The sequence below is a fragment of the Xenopus laevis genome, chromosome 3S (assembly GCF_017654675.1).
Source record: "Xenopus laevis strain J_2021 chromosome 3S, Xenopus_laevis_v10.1, whole genome shotgun sequence".
Lineage (NCBI taxonomy): Eukaryota > Metazoa > Chordata > Amphibia > Anura > Pipidae > Xenopus > Xenopus laevis.
In genome coordinates, this window is record NC_054376.1 from 18267876 (window position 1) to 18285406 (window position 17531).

A 17531-nucleotide genomic window follows, 5' to 3' on the forward strand; every position below is an offset into this window, starting at 1 on the left:
TGTTGCAGATTATGTATGTATATATATATATATATATATATATATACACCAGCGCAAAGCCTGCACTCTCGAAAAAATTGTTTGTTTGCCTGGGTGCACGATCAACAAATCATCTCCATCCAGTAAAGATCAGCACTCTCAGGTCTTAAGACTATGAAAAAGTTTTATTTTTTAAACAGTTTAGGACTAACGTTTCGGCCTACTCCAAGGCCTTTGAGATATATATATATATAACAAAGATTTATTAGGCCAGTTTATCAAGAGCTGGGCACTGGTACAGGATCAACTGTCATCCAGAAGAAGATGAATCTGGACCAGGCCATGCTGAATCCTAACACCTATTAATATAGACGTTGAGAGTGCCACTAATAAAATATGAACTTTTTATATAAATACAAACACAAATACATAATTACAATAAAATCAATGCAGTATAACCACTAATTGGCACACTAGACTAATCCTGGTGCAATTTTTCTTGCAATCAAGTTTTGTGCTATGACTGTACATTATTGTGGTTAATCCCCTTAAGATTTTTTATAAATAAACATATGATAGTGGAGGGTTAAAAAAACGGCATGAAGGAAAGCTTTTAGGAGACACCAGATATTACTATGATGTGTGTATTAGTGTCCAGTAACTGAAGAAAATTGAAATCATAAAAATTATTTTAGCTGATTCAGACTATGTTTGCCTGGTGTTATGCCTCCAGCTTTATGTCATTGTTTGTATTGCTTCACCTTGTCATTCACTTGTATGGTTTGTGCACTGTTATAAAAATGTTCTTCTTAGGCCACCATACCCTTCCAATGCGACCCTGTGTAATACCAGGAAATGATCACTCTAGCTGCCATCTTTACACTGTACAGAGCTAGCACCTCACTATCTGCAGTAATCCTACCCCATCCAGCCTCTTGGTAGCATCAATGGTAGGTATTACTTATTCCCCAAGCCTGTTCTATAAAGGCAGATCCTTATTTAGTTGTTTTGTAATTTCATGCAAGTTTATATATGCAGCTACCTCATGGCACTGCTATTTCTTTTCCTGCCGAGATATCTAGGCCTTATAAATTTACAGATGCCTCTCACCCCTTTGAATCTATACAGTATATGTTGTTTCCCACAGTGTTTATATATATTATGATGTATTGTTAAGCTTACCAAGCATTATCAATACTTCCCTAGTTTTATACTTCCCTAGTTTTACACCTTCCCCTTTGTTAAGCTCAATAACCTGTGTCAGTGTATTAATGAAGGAAGGAGTTTAGCTGCGTGTCAAGCTACACACTACCCCAGGGTAACACGTAGTGAGGACAGAACAGTAAAACAACAGCTACCAAGCAGGTAGATGAACTGCAACGTACTGCGTGTGCAGTGAAACAAAACTGTACAGCAGGCAAAGCAAAGTCACAGTGCAAGCACAGGCAAGAATCCAGGATAGCGATTCAGACACAGCCATTGCTATCAAATCATTGCAGCACAGAGAAGCCACAACAGCCAAAGCAGGCAAAGGCTTATCCAGTGTTGCATAATGTCACAGAAAAAGACATCTTCATTAATAACCAGATCCCAAGTTTCGGGCTCCTCTCAAAGCTCATCTGTTACTAATGCTGCCGCCATTGCCCACGCAAAAGCAGAAGTGGCAAAGGCCAGCGAGAAATAAAATAGAGCGAGAAAGCCAAGAAGCAGAAACAAAAGTAAAAAGAGCATTTCTAAGAAGCAAAAAGGAAAATAGAGAGCAAACGTCTAGATGCAGGAAGGAAAATAGAGAGTGAGCGAGTTGAAGCTGAGGCAAGGATGAAGAGCGCATGCCTAGAAGCATTTCTAGAAATGCTCACCTTAAAGAAGGAAGCAGCAGCAGCCATAGCAGAAGCAAAAGCTTTAGAGACAATTATATACACTACTAGTGAAAGACACAACAGGATGCCCGATCTAGATATTGAGTCCAAAGCACACCTAAGAATATGTCCACCAGAACTCCAAGCAGGGTACAGACCCTCCTGCAGTGCAAGAACTAGACCAACGTCCTGCTGACACGCTGAACCTAGGATGCTATACACGTCCACAAACCAGCGACAAGTCACAATTGCATCAGAGAGACAACGCTGATAAAGTGACCCTGCATACAGCACCCACACCTAGGATTGACCCTGCTTAAAGGAAAACCTCCAGACAGGTATGATTACACAACACCTCACTATTGCACCCAACCACCTACTTACCCTGGTACTAACCAGGCCACAACGGACTTTGCCAAGTTCTTTGCACGGCGTGAGCTAGTCACCAAAGGACTTTTTTAATTACCACCCTGAAGGCTTCAGAGCCTGGTGATCCTCCTTTCAAAACACTATCAGAGACTTAACCTTTCACATAGTGTGGAAATAGACCTCCTTATCAAATACCTAGGAACTGAGTCTGCAGAGCATGCCAAAAGGATCAGGGTAATCAACATAAATCAACCACAGACTGGTTTACGAATGATCTGGGACAGGCTTAATGAGTGGTATGGGTTAGCAGAGGTTGTAGAGGTCAAAAGAACCGATGACTTCCTTAAAATATCTAATAAAGGTTACCTGATAATGGAATTTCAGGTAGCCAAAGCTGAAGGGGACTTACCGGGGCTTACATTCCTTGACACAGCCAGAGGTGTTAACCACATAGTTCAAAAGTTGCCCTACAACTTACAAGAGCAGTGGATGGCACATGGGTCAAAATTCAAAGAGGTGCAAAATCTTCCATTTCCTCCCTTTACTGTATTCATGGACTTTGTATACCAACAAGCCAAGATGAGAAATGGCCCCAGTTTTGATTTCACTCCACCACATTCCACCCCACCAGCACATAACTCTCCCAAAACAGCTGTAACAGTTCACAAAACTAATGTTTTCTCTCCAGTTTCTTCTTACAGGTAAGCTGACATCCCCCATGAGGAGACAAAGATCAAAGACCCTGGTAAGCAATGTCCCCTACACCGGAAGCCCCACCCCCTTCTGAAATGCAGAGCCTTCAGAGAAAAGCCCATAGTGGACCACAAAGCCATTTTAAAGGAAAACAACATCTGCTACAAGTGCTGCTCGTCTACATATCATCTTGCCAAGGACTGTAAGGTTAGTGTAAAATGCACAGAATGTGACAGCACACATCACAACACAGCTTTACACCCTGGGCCAGCCCCATGGACTGTATCTTACACCAAGGGTGTCAGCGAGCATGGCGGGGAGGAAGGTGACACTGCTACAACCATACCAGAGGTCACTTCCCAAGGTACAGAAGTCTGCAAAGGAGCCATAGGTGGCAGATCTTGCTCCAAGATTTGCTTAGTCAGAGTGTACATGACAGGCCAAAGGGATAAAGTCATTAAGCTAGATCTCTAGCCTGTCTAGCCTTCTTTGATGTATTAAGTATCAAGGGCCTAGCACCCCATCTTTTATGTAGATGATGTTCTCAAATCATCACCCTCTGAGGACACAGCAATCAGTTTACTTAAGAGAACACAAGTCATGCTGGCATGCTCCAACCTCAGACTTCACAAAATAGCCTCAAACAGCATACAGGTAATGAAAGCCTTCCCATGCCAAGATCACACTAGTGACTTAAGAGACCTAGATTTGGGAGCAGACAGCTTACCTGTGCAACGAAGCCTTGGCCAAAACTGGGACTTTAAATCTGTCACATCTACATTCCACGTGAACAAGGAAGAGAAACCCAATTGAAAGAGAAGATGCCCTTAATACTAATTTATCGCTTCAGTAGACAGAGAGGTCTGATTCAATCAGAACAGCTTTGTAATAACAGAAAGGAAAGAACCCCTCTTCTATCCAATAATCCTATGGTTCATTTCTAAAAATCAAATTCATCAACTTGCTTAATACACATAATTGAAAGTGATTACACCTTAACTGTATGATTAAGTGATCTTAAAAATATCAATAGTGGATATATCAATTCATTAAAATTTCATTAATAAGTTACAGAATTTATAGTTTATAAATTAAAGTCAATTTAATTCTACCAATTCATTAATTAACAATTAATTCATTTGCAATTGATCCACTGCCTAAAGTGCATAGGTGTTAAAAATAAATGAATTAAGATACTTAAAGTGCAAGTGCATTAGTCCAACATAGGAATATGTGAAGATTTAATATATGAACCAAATTAATTAACGATAAATCAATTACCCAGCAACTCAGCCCGATATAGAAGTAGGAAAATTGATATACAAGAAGGTGGAGTTGTCCCAAAACTTTCTACCTATTGCAATTACTATCCCTGGAACACCACAAAGCAAAGAAAGGCAGGAAAACCAGGACTGTGGTCTCGATTTTTAAACTGGCCCTATCTATTGAAAGAACTGTCTAGACCTCACAAAACCACAAATCCTGGCCCCCTTGAGAATCCCAGTGCGGGATACAATAGGAAGGGAAGAGAAAAGAGTGGGATTTGAGTGCCGAATTCCGCCAAACAACCTCCCCCCTTGACCAATTCTAATAATTAAATAAAGAAGGCTTGAAGCTAAGGTTTTAAAAAAAGTGTTTTTAAAAAGCTTTTGAATAGCAGAGTTCGCCAACGCACGTTTCGCAGGTAAGGCTTTCTCAAGGCGAATGTCGGGTGTTCCGGTACATACACTTAAATAACTTCCGGGTGTGATGTAAAGGGCTAAATCTTGCGATAGTTGAACTATAGGACTATCGCTCGTAATATGTTTTCATCATGCGCTGTGTCATTACTGTGGGAGCCGTCACCTGATTACTATTAGCCAATCTACAGGGACTAGATCATTCCTATGCACATTATCAACATTAGCTCCCCAGTGCCACCCTTTGGTACTCCTTTAGAACATCCTGCCCATCTGTTCTGCAATTGATTTGGACTACATATACGATAAAATAATTATGGAACTGCATATCACTTCCAATTTTTAACTTTTTAAGATTTTATTTAAATAAAAGATGTATATAGATTATTTTCATTAATTCCCTTTGGGGACTCTGTATCCATTTTAAAAATCCAATACGTTTCCCGTCTGAGGAGACCCTGTTCTATGTTGCCTTTCTGTATTCCCAAATTTACTTTTTCTATGGCCCAAAATCTTAATTTAGAAGGGTCCATGCTATGAAATCTTTTAAAGTGCTGTGCTACTGTGGACATAGTGTGATCTTTCATTTTCGTATTTCCTGCCGTTCTGATAATACTGCAATGTTGCTGCATTCTCACTTTGAGCATTTTGGTCGTCATGCCTATATATTTCATCTGGCATGGACATTCTATGCAGTATATCACCCCTTGAGTCCTACAATTGATATAGCTGTTGATGTCATGTTTCTTCCCAAATCTATCCTCAAAGGAAGAGGTCCTAAAGCCTTTGTCACACATATTACATTCCCCACATGGGAAAAACCCTTGGTTCTGAGGCCTTCGATCTCGTGATGTTTGATAGTGACTTTTAGTCAGCATGTCCTTTAGGTTAGGACTTCTCCTATGACTAATATCCATGTTGTCTTTCAAAATAGATACTAAAGTGTTATCCTCTAGGTCTAGGAGTATAGGCCAGTGCTTATTGAGGATAGCTTGTATTTGGGTGCTATTCATAATATAGGTGGAGATGAATCGTACGGTATTATTGGTATCTTGTTGTTTGTCTTTTATTAGCAATAGTTCAGATCTGTCCATATATAGGGCTCTGTGATAGGCTTTTTTTTTACCTCTTTTCCTGAGTACCCTCTCTGTTTCAATCTGGTTTTGAGTTCAGTGGCCTGTTCCTTAAATATATCTCTTGAGGAACAGTTACGTTTAAGCCTTAGGAATTCACCTGTGGGGACTGATTTCTTTACTGAGTGAGGATGAAAGCTTGAGTAGGTCAGTAATGAGTTAGTAGCTGTAGTTTTTCTAAAGTTTTTTGTTTGGAGTTCTCCCTTGTCATTAATCTCAATTTCTAAGTCTAGAAAGGAGATACATTTATTTGAGAGCTCCATAGGTAGCTTAATGTTCAACTCATTTTCATTTAACCTGGTTACAAATTAGCTTCATCTTCAGTACCCTCCCACACCACCAGGATGTCATTGATGTAGCGAATCCATTTCTTAATTTTAGATTGATATTTTAACAAACCTTCACTCTTTACGATAGTGTTTACACAAAAACCCAAAAATAGGTTGGCGTATGAGGGTGCGCATGAAGTTCCCATCGCATTTCCCTGTGTTTGTAGGTAGACTTTATTGTTGAAGGTAAAGTAGTTAAAATTCAGAACAAACTTCATCAGTTTACAGAGGAATTCTATCATTTTCTCCTCATTTACTAAGAAGGCACTTAGAACGTATTTAAATGCTTTTAAACCCAGTTCATGTCTGATGGAAGTATAGAGGGACTCTACATCTAGTGTCATTAATAGGGTCTGATCAGTAATTTCTACATTCTCAAGTTTAGCTAAGACATCTAGTGTGTACCCAGCGCCGGATTTCAATAAGGGGCGCCCCTAGGCCGCGTGGTCCGACCAGGCGGGCGCGCGGTCCTAGCGCCCACCTCACCTCCCCTTCCCAGCGCGCCGGCGAAAAAACGCCGGCGCAGCTGCTGTAATTGAATGCGGCTGGGCGGCATGCCGCCCCTATTTTTTTGCCACCCTAGGCCCGGGCCTATGCGGCCTTGCCGCAAATCCGGGCCTGTGTGTACCTAGCATATGACTCCATTCTTTCCACCATAGGTCTGACTCTTAATTCAAGATATTGACTGGCTTTTTCCGTCAAATTACAATTGCCAGATACTATGGGACTCCCTGGTGGTTTGGACATGTTTTTGTGGATTTTTGGTAATAAATAAAAAGTTATCAAAAGGTTGTATATTCTCAGCAACTTATCACCTTAAAAAAGGAAACAGCGGGGTACAATCACCAATTTGATATATTTTATTCATTTAAAAAGAGAAAAGAAAAGTAAAACCCGTGTGTCTTTTTATTCTAGAATCACTTAAAAGAGTTTACACTGCTGCCAATAATTAACTAAAAACCTCTAAAATGCCTGTGCTTATCTATATAAGGATCACCAAAGTGCTATGTGCTTAATTATATTATACGGTCAAATCAATTAGACTACAATTCATTAAACATTCTAATACATCAATTTTAATAGTGATACTTTATAAAAAACACCATTTGAATTCAATTAATAAGACCAATTTTAAAATTATTACCTATGTGATTAATTTGGTTCTCCTATGGCCTGTTATAATACAAGGTATTAAAGATAGAGACAAACCTCTAAAGTGTGTTAGTGCTAATTAATTAACCACCATAATAACCCCCAGGGGATTTAATTAACAAAAATAATGAAATAAATAAATTCTGTGTATAAGTTCCACAATAGCTAAGGTAAAATTATTGAAAAATACAAGCTCCTTTCACAGGACTTCCTGTGAAGGATAAATTGTATCAACCTTATCAGTTGATTGGCAGGATATACAATGTAACAACAGATTCAAGAATTGTATCACATTCACACTTGTAATATATTAAGATTAGAATTGGAAGAAAGAGATAGTGGTGGAGTCATCCCGTTTGTTACTGTCTGGTCATTTTGCTATCTAGACCCTAGGAGGCAGAACGTGGGGAACTGTGGTCTCAATAATACCTTTTCTAACTTGAATTTTTTTCTGTCTTTCCTAAAAAAAACATAAATTCCCCACGTCTTTGAAAAGGAAGAAAGGATAAAAAGGAGATTGCTAATTGGTAACTCCTGTAATTAATTTAAAAGAGTAAGGATAAGAGATCTATTTAAAATTCAATAATAGAGAGAGTGAGAGTGAACCACGCCGACGCGCATTTCGCAAAAGCTTTGTCAAGGCTGTGTATTACTGAGCGTGCCTCGTGTCTATTTATGAAGTTCTATCATGCGTCATCACCCACTGCCCATTCGGTATCCTATGTAATGTAGTGTGTGACATCCTATCTACAAACCAGGCAGTGTCAGGTTACGTGAAGGGCTGAAGCTGTATGTCTATGGAAGTTTCAGTGTTTACAAAGGTTACCATGGAGACCCTGCACCGGTTCCAAGGAATTCTATCTGTTTACATGGGACTGGATAGTTTGTAATTCAATGCAAATGTAGGGATGTGAAAATCTTAGACACCCTTACACTTTACAGACAGGCACATCCCTAGTAATATGGACACCTTAGTGGGTCCTTATGGGGACCTTGTGCTTATGTAACCCCTGCAGTTCACACAGTGTACATCAGATGGCACTGTGCCAGAGTATAAAAGGTTTAGGAAACATGTGCTCTGGGTCCATTGCTTTAGCCCAACCAAGCAAGCTGGAAGGGAATGGTAGTGCTGACCCTAGGCGCCTTGGCCCTAGTAATTAGACAGCTATACTCGTTTTATAGATCGCTCTAGGAGTGATAGAGAGGTTAATTAGTTGAGCAGCTCAAGGCTCCGCCGAGGAGATTAGAGGGATTAAGATCCCAGGGTATTACTGACCCAGAGTAAGGAATCAAGTGTTGAGATAGGGATGTCAGGAGTTCCCCTAGTCTGCCACTGGAAGATATCCTGAAAACTGGGCAATACCCATCGCATGCTGTCAACTTACTCTCTGCTGTATATTCCCTAGCCTGTGGGGATTCAGCCTATACGTGCTGTGAGTATATGCTTCCTTTATGCTGCTGTGTATGTTCTATACTCCATTGTGGATCAATGTGCTAAAGGATCTATGTTCTATTGTTCAATATCGCATCAGGTTACAGTTACACTACACCCTTGCCTCCACCCCGCTGCGAGGGCTTAACCCTGAGAAAGAGAGCTCATCGGTGGTCTCAGCCCACCAAGGAAAGTAGCTAAACTGTCCTAGCACAAGTCAGTTTACTATAGCGCTACACAAACTATCCATGTAAAAAACAGGCTTCTATGGTAACCAAAATGGTTTGGTCAATTTCATGGGATCTATGTTGCTTGTAAAACTATATGGTTTGCCCATTGGATTTATTATTAATTGGGTATATATCCATAATGTAATTTACATGATTAATTGAGAACATAATTTATTTTATTCTATTTATATTTTAATTATATTTGCCTGAGTTCATAAGTTCCAATTTTAGACCTGTAATTATATCCTATTTTAGAAAGATTGTATATATTTTACCCTATTATATATATTTTACCTATTATTTATATTTTTAGTTGATCTTATGAATTTCTTTGTGTGTGTATATATCATGATTTGATTGTGTATTTTAATTTTTCATTATTTTGTCACACATATTACACTAAAATGATACATAAGTCCACCTTTGAAGACAGATTCGATAGAAAACACAACATAAATGATTACATCAATTGTAAATCCAAAGGGGTAATATACTGCTTAGAATGCCCATGCAAGAAAAAATATGTAGGTATGAACACACAGATGGTAAAAACTCAAATACAACAACATTGCAGTACTATTAGAAATGCAGCAGTGGGGTAACTAGACCCCTGGGTCCTGGTACAGAAATTTACAACTGGGCCCCCCCTAAAGGGATTGTTCACCTAAGAGTTAACTTTATGTATGATGTAGTATGATGTAGAGAGGGATATTCTGAGACGATTTGCAATTGGTTTTCATTTTATTTTATTTGTGGTTTTTGAGTTATTTAGCTTTTTATTCAGCAGCTCTCCGGTTTGCAATTTCAGCAGTCTGGTTGCTAGGGTCCAAATTCCCCTTGCAACCATGCACTGATTTGAATAAAAGACTGCAATATGAAAAAATAGGTTTGAATACACAAATGAGTCATTAAAAAGTAGCGACAACAGTTAATGTAAAAGTTACACGAAAAAAGGACATAAAATTGAGCTTTCACTGTATTATAATGAAATACAGGATAATGTACCCCCTACTGTAAATTATAAGGATATTAGAAGTCACTGAGGGTTTGTTCTGTGACCATATAAAGACACAAGGCTGCAGGCTGAGTTATACAGGGAACTCTGAGTATCACTCATGTATTATAAGGGATAATAATGTACCCCATACTGTAAATTATAAGGATATTAAAAGTCACTGAGGGGAATACTTATGCTGCCATAGTTTTATGGGATTTCTCTGTACAGACCATGAGCAAACTTAGGGGACTGTTCCTGCTGAATTTAGACCATGCCCACTATGGTAGAAATATTAAATATTAAATATATTGATAGCTAAACATTTCTTTTAGCTGTACCTAAAGCACAAATCTCATCATTCTGAGATAAAAGACACTGATGCAATTTAATGAATTATTAAAACATTAAGCAGAATAAACAGTTGCAGTTCCATGTATAATAGCACAGAACTAAAAGTAGGATGGACAGAGTAAGAATTTCATGTTTAATACCCCCAGAACTCATATTATGATGATACAGTTGCAATTCCATGAATAAATAACCCCAGAAATCACATAAGGCGGCACACTGTCAATACCATGTACAAATACCCCAAATTTTATAATAGGAGGACACAACTGAAATGTTTGCTATTGAAAGCAAGGAAAGGGTTAAAAACCACAATGCAGTGTAATAAATGTGATTTATATCCTTACCAGCCTGCCTTCTTTCTTTCTTCACTGATAGTCTTGGGGTTGGGTGGAGAGGAGGAACCTTCAGCAGCAGCACCACTGTCTGCCATCCATTCATCCTGCCTGTCCTGGACAATTTGAACTAATACTGGCGCCCTTTTCCCCTGCTGCATTTGACAGTCATTTATCCTCTCTCAAACCCCCACACTCTCTCAACCCCCCCATGCACACTTTCTCTCAAACCCCCCCTGTACACTCTCTCAAACCCCCCTGCACACTCTCTCTCAACCCTCCTGTACACTCTCTCAAACCCCCCCTGTACACTCTCTCAAACCCCCCTGCACACTCTCTCAACCCCCCTGTACACTCTCTCAAACCCCCCCTGCGCACTCTCTCAAACTCCCCCTACGCACTCTCTGAAACCCCCCGTGCACTCTCTGAAACTCTCTGTGAACTCTCTCGAACCCCCCTATACACTCTCTCAAACCCCCCCTGCACATTGTCTCTCAACCCCCTGTAAACTCTCTCAAACCCCCACTCTCTCATACCCCCCCACTTTCTCAAACCCCCCAATCTCTCAAACCCCCCACTCTCTCAAACCCCCGCTCTCTCAAAAAAAAAACCCCGCTCTCTCAAACCCCCCCTGCTCTCTGAAACCCCCCTGCTCTCTCAACCCCCCTCTCTCAAACCCCCCCGCTCTCTCAAACTCCCCCCCCGCTCTCTCAAACCCCCCCCCGCTCTCTCAAACCCCCCCCGCTCTCTCAAACCCCCCCGCTCTCTCAAACCCCCCCCCCCGCTCTCTCAAACCCCCCCGTTCTCTCAAACCCCCCCCGCTCTCTCAAACCCCCCCCCCGCTCTCTCAAACCCCCCCGCTCTCTCAAACCCCCCCCCCGCTCTCTCAAACCCCCCCCGCTCTCTCAAACCCCCCCCGCTCTCTCAAACCCCCCCCCGCTCTCTCAAACCCCCCCCCGCTCTCTCAAACCCCCCCCCGCTCTCTCAAACCCCCCCCGCTCTCTCAAACCCCCCCCGCTCTCTCAAACCCCCCCGCTCTCTCAAACCCCCCCCCCGCTCTCTCAAACCCCCCCCGCTCTCTCAAACCCCCCCCCCGCTCTCTCAACCCCCCCCCGCTCTCTCAAACCCCCCCCGCTCTCTCAAACCCCCCCCCCGCTCTCTCAAACCCCCCCCGCTCTCTCAAATCCCCCCCACACCGCTCCACTCTCTCAAAAACCCCCACTCTGCTACTATAATTATATACACCATATATTAGCCGGCTCCAGTGGGCCCTGTAGGCCCAGAAAAAAATGAATGCACATGCGTGAGTGTACGCTTGCTAACGTGCAAGCGCAAGCGCACGCTTGCTAAGGCGCATGCGCACGCTTGCGTACACGTGCGTAGTTTGGGTTACCGGACGGAAGCTGGTGAGGCAGCATCCAGCGGGGCTTTTACGCGGGCCCTGAAGCAGAAGCCCCGTTAGTTAGTGGGGGTTAGTGGGGGAGGAGGTGTCGTGTCTGCAGAGACAGGTATTTTTATGCTGGTGCCACGGAGTAGCCATTGATACCGGCTGGTACCGGCTGGTACTCCTCTCCTGGGTTGCGGGCCCCACCGGGGGTGCAAGAGCAGGGGCCCTGGTACATCTGCACCCCCGGTAGTTCCGCCACTGAAAAGCAGGTAATAATAATATGAAAAAAAGTGAAAAGAACCTATCAACTGTGGCAAGTCACTTTAAACAAGCACAATCCCATAGGATTGAAATTTTGGGTCGTGGAAAAGGGGATTTAGAAGAGGTGATCTAGAAAGAGAATTATTGAAAAGAGAAAGCCATTGGATATTTAAATTAAACACAGTATCCCCTGCAGGTATAAATGAGAATAATTTATTCACAGCCTTTATTCCATAACCAATCAAGTACACAATAATAAAAAATTAAAACATACAAATTCAAATCATGATATATACACACACAAAGAAATTCATAAGATCAATTAAAAATATAAATAATAGGTAAAATATATACAATAGGGTAAAATATATACAATCTTTCTAAAATAGGATATAATTACAGGTCTTAAATTGGAACTTATGAACTCAGGCAAATATAATTAAAATATAAATAGAATAAAATAAATTATGTTCTCAATTAATCATGTAAATTACATTATGGATATATACCCAATTAATAATAAATCCAATGGGCAAACCATATAGTTTTGCAAGCAACATAGATCCCATGAAATTGACCAAACCATTTAGGTTACCATGGAAACACGTTTTTTTACATGGATAGTTTGCATTGAATTACAAACTATCCAGTCCCATGTAAACAGATAGAATTCCTTGGAACTGGTGCAGGGTCTCCATGGTAACCTTTGTAAACACTGAAACTTACGTAGACATACAGCTTTAGCCCTTTATGTAACTTGACACTGCCTGGTTTGTAGATAGGATGTCGCACACTACATTACATAGGATACCGAACGGGCAGTGGGTGATGACGCATGATAGAACTTCATAAATAGATACGAGGCACGCTCATTAAAACACAGCCTTGGCAAAGCTTTTGCGAAACGCGCGTCAGCGTGGTTCACTCTCACTCTCTATTATTGAATTTTAAATAGATCTCTTATCCTTACTCTTTTAAATTAATTACAGGAGTTACTGATTAGCAAACTCCTTTTTATCCTTTCTTCCTTTTCACAAGACGTGGGGAACTTATGTTTTTTTAGGAAAGACAGAAATAAATTCAAGTTAGAAAAGGTATTATTGAGACCACAGTTCCCCACGTTCTGCCTTCTTTACTTGTGGTAATCCCAGGGTCTAGAAAGCAAAATGACCAGACAGTTATAAACGGGATGACTCCACCACTATCTCTTTCTTCCAATTCTAATCTTAATATATTACAAGTGTGAATGTGATACAATTCTTGAATCTGTTGTTGCATTGTATATCCTGCCAATCAACTGATAAGGTTGATACAATTTATCCTTCACAGGAAGTCCTGTGAAAGGAGCTTGTGTTTTTCAATAATTTTACCTTAGCTATTGTGGAACTTATTTAATTATTTAATTATTTTAGTTAATTAAATCCCCTGGGGGTTATTATGGTGGTTAATTAATTAGCACTAACGCACTTTAGAGGTTTGTCTCTATCTTTAATACCTTGTATTATAACAGGCCATAGGAGAACTGAATTAATCACATAGGTAATCATTTTAAAATTGGTCTTATTAATTGAATTCAAATGGTGTTTTTTATAAAGTATCACTATTAATTAAAATTGATGTATTAGAATGTTTAATGAATTGCAGTTTAATTCATTTGACCGTATAATATAATTAAGAACATAGCACTTTCGTGATCCTTATATAGATAAGCACAGGCATTTTAGAGGTTTTTAGTTAATTATTGGCAGCAGTGTAAACTCTTTTAAGTGATTCTAGAATACAAAGACACACGGGGTTTTACTTTTCTTTTCTCTTTTTAAATGAATAAAATATATCAAATTGGTGATTGTACCCCGCTGTGTCCTTTTTTAAGGTGATAAGTTGCTGAGAATATACAACCTTTTGATAACTTTTTATTTACTACCCAAAATCCACAAAAACATGTCCAAACCACCAGGGAGACCCATAGTATCTGGTAATTGTAATTGACGGAAAAAGCCAGTCAATATCTTGAATTAAGAGTCAGACCCATGGTGGAAAGAATGGAGTCATATGCTAGGTACACACTAGATGTCTTAGCTAAACTTGAGAATGTAGAAATTACTGATCAGACCCTATAAATGACACTAGATGTAGAGTCCCTCTATACTTCCATCAGACATGAACTGGGTTTAAAAGCATTTAAATACTTTCTAAGTGCCTTCTTAGTAAATGAGGAGGAAATGATAGAATTCCTCTGTAAACTGATGAAGTTTGTTCTGAATTTTAACTACTTTACCTTCAACAATAAATTCTACCTACAAACACAGGGAACTGCGATGGGAACTTCATGCGCACCCTCATATGCCAACCTATTTTTGGGGTTTTGGGTAAACACTATTGTAAAGAGTGAAGGGTTGTTAAAATATCAATCTAAAATTAAGAAATGGATTCGCTACATCAATGACATCCTGGTGGTGTGGGAGGGTACTGAAGATGAAGCTAGGGAATTTGTAACCAGGTTAAATGAAAAAGAGTTGAACATTAAGCTAACTATCGAGCTCTCAAATAAATGTATCTCCTTTCTAGACTTAGAAATTGAGATTAATGACAAGGGAGAACTCCAAACAAAAAACTTTAGAATAACTACAGCTACTAACTCATTACTGACCTACTCAAGCTTTCATCCTCACTCAGTAAAGAAATCAGTCCCCACAGATGAATTCCTAAGGCTTAAACGTAACTGTTCCTTAAGAGATATATTTAAGGAACAGGCTACTGAACTCAAAACCAGATTGAAACAGAGAGGGTACTCAGGAAAAGTGGTAAAAAAAAGCCTATCACAGAGCCCTATATACAGACAGATCTGAACTATTGCTAATAAAAGACAAACAACAAGATACCAATAATACCGTACGATTCATCACCACCTATATTACGAATAGCACCCAAATACAAGCTATCCTCAATTAGCACTGGCCTATACTCCTAGAGGATAACACTCTCTATTTTGAAAGACAACGTGGATATTAGTTATAGGAGAAGTCCTAACTTAAAGGACATGCTGACTAAAAGTCAATATCAAACATCACGAGATCGAAGGCCTCAAAACCAAGGGTTTTTCCCATGTGGGGAATGTAATATGTGTGACAAATGCTTAAGGACCTCTTCCTTTGAGGATAGAGTTGGGAAAAAACATGACATCAACAGCTATATCAATTGTAGGACTCAAGGGGTGATATACTGCATAGAATGTCCATGCCAGATGAAATATATAGACATGACGACCCAAATGCTCAAAGTGAGAATGCAGCAACAGTATTATCAGAATAGCAGGAAATATGAAAATGAAAGATCACACTATGTCCACAGTAGCACAGCACTTAGATTTCATAGCATGGACCCTTCTAAATTATGATTTTGGGCCCTAGAAAAAGTAAATTTGGGAATACGGAATGGCAACATAGAACAGGCTCTCCTCAGACGGGAAACTTATTGGATTTTTAAAATGGATACAGTGTCCCCAAAGGGAATTAATGAAAATAATCTATATACACCTTTTATTTAAATAAAATCTTAAAAACAACACAAAAAATTCATCATAGGAATGCATGTCTGTTTTAATTCATGTTATTAATAAAAATATGTTATATTAAAAAGTTAAAAATGGAAAGTGATATGCAGTTCCATAATTATTTTATTGTATATGTAGTTCAAATCAATTGCAGAACAGATGAGCAGGACGTTCTAAAGGAGTACCAGAGGGTGGCGCTGGGGAGCTAATGTTGATAATGTGCATAGGAATGATCCAGTCCCTGTAGATTGGCTAATAGTAATCAGGTGATGGCTCCCACAGTAATGACACAGTGCATGATGAGGACATATTACGAGCGATAGCCCTATAGTTCAACTATCGCGAGATTTAGCCCTTTACATCACACCCGGAAGTTATTTAAGTGTATGTACCGGAACGCCCGACATTCGCCTTGAGAAAGCCTTACCTGCGAAACGCGTGTTGGCGAACTCTGCTATTCAAAAGCTTTTTTAAAACACTTTTTTTTTAAAACCTTAGCTTCAAGCCTTCTTTATATAATTATTAGAATTGGTCAAGGGGGGGAGGTTGTTTGGCAGAATTCGGCAATCAAACCCCACTCTTTTCTCTCCCCTTCCTATTGTATCCCGCACTGGGATTCTCAAGGGGGCCAGGATTTGTGGTTTTGTGAGATCTAGACAGTTCTTTCAATAGATAGGGCCAGTTTAAAAATCGAGACCACAGTCTGAAGATTGTAGGCTTCTGCTGTAACCCTTTTGAATGGACAATAGTTTCCTCTCCTCGCTAATAAATATTTTGCATATTGTACATGAATGATGAATGCCTGTATATCAGTATTGTAAGAGCAGATGCAGAAAAACACAGTGGTGGATATATATATATATATATATATATATATATATATATATATATATATATATATATATATCTATATATATATCTTTATTGTAATATTCTGATCGTTAAGACAGAGGGGCAAATTTACTAAAGGGCAAAGTGACTAATGCTGGCAAAAATTTGCCAGCGTGACATAATTTCAGTACTTTGTCAATTTACTAAAAGGTGCAGGCGTAACTCCGCTAGCGAAAGAGGCTGGCGCTCATTTGCACTCAATCTCCAGGCGAAGTTGCACTACGGCAAAGGGATGTAACTGCGCAAATTCACTAAGATGCGGATTTTACTGAACCTTACCTCTTGCGCCAGACTTGCCTTCGCCACCTCAGACCAGGCGCAGTGCAATAGAGTAGATAGGACTTCCTAAAAATTTTGTTGAAAAATGTTTTAAGTCCCAAAAATGCTGGCGTCTTTTCCTTTTTTCAGGGTAATAGGCTGCAAAACAGCGTAAATTTTTTTGGGGTAACCGGCTTCCCCCCTACATCACCTAATGTATGGCACATAAACTATACACTGGGCTCATGTGTAGGTCATAATAACAACTCTATTTTCTTTTATTAAGCTTCCCTGGGTTTGTGTAATGTAATGTATTTGCTGCAACATATACGTCCATTCAACTTTAATTTCCCGCCGTATGCAAATTAGCCAACGCTAGAACAACTTGCCTCTGATTGCCGAATTACCGCTGGCTCAACTTCGTCAGCATTCGGCGCCTTGGACTCAACTTCGCATGTTAGTGAATTAGCGTTGTCTGAGCGAATTTTCGCCTGGCAAAGTGTTGCGCTGCCTGCAAAGCCATCGCTGGTGAATTTTCACTGCTTAGTAAATTTGCCACATGGTCCCTTAACAATTAAATCCATGATCAAAATCCATGCCTAGATTTGGGCAGGCAGAATCCAGGCTAAGTATTGTCAGTTGAGAG

At 39.9% G+C, this 17531-nt stretch overlaps 1 long non-coding RNA gene across 2 annotated transcripts in view; it reads left to right on the forward strand.

Annotated features, from left to right (window-relative positions):
• The first annotated feature begins 631 nt into the window (after positions 1–631).
• Positions 632–17531, forward strand: part of LOC121402116 — a 36950-nt gene continuing 20050 nt past the window's right edge. Inside the window, exons 1-2 of one of the 2 annotated variants that reach the window (XR_005966554.1) lie at positions 632–929; positions 2896–3107. This is a non-coding gene — a long non-coding RNA (uncharacterized LOC121402116). Of the gene's footprint in view, positions 930–971; positions 2177–2895; positions 3108–17531 lie in introns of those variants that run through there. The other variant, XR_005966555.1, reaches the window with a different exon arrangement.